Source organism: Trypanosoma cruzi, genomic scaffold (assembly GCF_000209065.1).
Source record: "Trypanosoma cruzi strain CL Brener 1047053515013 genomic scaffold, whole genome shotgun sequence".
NCBI lineage: Eukaryota > Euglenozoa > Kinetoplastea > Trypanosomatida > Trypanosomatidae > Trypanosoma > Trypanosoma cruzi.
Window position 1 is genome coordinate 27 of NW_001848977.1, and position 1,496 is coordinate 1,522.

At 55.8% G+C, this 1,496-nt stretch overlaps 1 non-coding gene across 1 annotated transcript; it reads left to right on the forward strand.

The window, feature by feature from the left end:
- Nucleotides 1-747: 747 nt before the first annotated feature.
- Tc00.1047053461851.10 lies at nt 748-818 on the forward strand. The gene has a single exon (XR_008254670.1). It is a non-coding gene; the product is annotated as a C/D small nucleolar RNA (snoRNA), TB8C3C3 (small nucleolar RNA).
- Nucleotides 819-1,496: the final 678 nt, after the last annotated feature.

Genomic DNA, 1,496 nt, shown 5'->3' on the forward strand with positions numbered 1-1,496 from the left:
AATCGTCGTCATTGCACGCTGTCGTTACGCTGCGTTGTGGTGCGGTGCTGTTTGATGAGGGAAGGGTGCGATGCTACGGCTGCTGCGCACCACAACTATTTATTGTCTCTGCACCGGAATTTTTTTTTTCGGTTTGTGTGGCTTGTTTTTTTTCTTTTGCTTCACGATGAATTTGTTGGAGGAGCCTTGGTTTTGGTGCCTGCTTCACGGTGTTTCGCCTTTTGTGTCGGTTGCTGTACTTTCACGTGATGCTAAAGCGTTTGGTGAGGTGTTTGCCCTTTTTTTTGCTCCCTGCAGCCAGTCTTGTTTGGTCATGGCGACAGCAATGGGACTCTGCGGCCGCGTGTTCGTCGCACGTGTCGCATCTCCCGCGGTTGCTCCCTCGTTTTGTTGGTGGGGAAGGAGACAAGCGATTGCGTCGGTGAAGTGGCGCCCCAGTGGGAGAGGGAAGACACCGGCCGCCGCTGACGGCGACGGTCTTTGCTGCGGGCAATCTGACGAGATGACGTTACCGGTGTCACATCCAACCGAGATGGATGAGGGCCGCACTGCGTCTCCTACCCCTCTCATCATCCCCTCAATCCACTGCAGTCACACTCCACAAGCACCGCAGAGCAGCGTCGCGACCACCATCCGGATGTCTGTTAGCCAATCGGAATGTGCAATCGGTGTGGACTCTTTTCCCCGCGTCTGAGTGCCGCCGCCGCACTTCTTTATTCGTACTTTTCGTGTGTGTCGTGTGCGCTGATGGTGCCGCTGCTTGTTGTGCAATGCCGACCCACGTGAGCGAGAAACGACGCTTTGACTGCTGGCAACTGGCGAATCCTCCACTCCTCTTCCGCGTCAACACTTTATTCTTTGACACGCTCGATGGCTGGCGGTTGCAACGCCGCCACGTGGGTCCGTCTCGGCTGTTTTGTGTGTTTTTCACTGCATCGGGACTGCTCTGTGATGTGGCCATTGGGTAACAGGAGCGGCGGCAATGGTCATGCATCTTTTCGCCGGGATCCCACCACACTGCATGGTGGCTGTGCGGGACTGCGTGGGCGGTGGGAGGGCGATGGCGTCACTGCGTGGTTGCGTCTGTGCTTTTTTGTGTCGGTGGCTGCGCTTTGGTGGGGATTTTCTGTGGCCGGATGCTTCTGCGTGCCACTGTGTTTAGTGACTGTTGTTTCTGTCTTTTTCTTCTCCGACCGAGCAGACGGAGGTAGTTTGGTTTGACCAGTGCAAATATCGTTTCAAGCTATTAGGGGTTACTTGCAGTATTAGGATTAGCAGTAGTGGGTTAACGATCTGGCGGAATTGTGTCACTGGATTCGCCATTTGTGGGAAAGGGATTTGCGAAGCAGGAGTTACGGTCGACTGGGCGAGAGCGATAGACTAAGAAAGCTTTGTTGATACCTGTGTGGGTTGGAGGATGCGGTCTGCGGTGGGTGCGTGTCCGCGCAGCCGGCACCGCGAGCGGCACAGGGCCATTGCGGCTGTGCGTGCGGTGC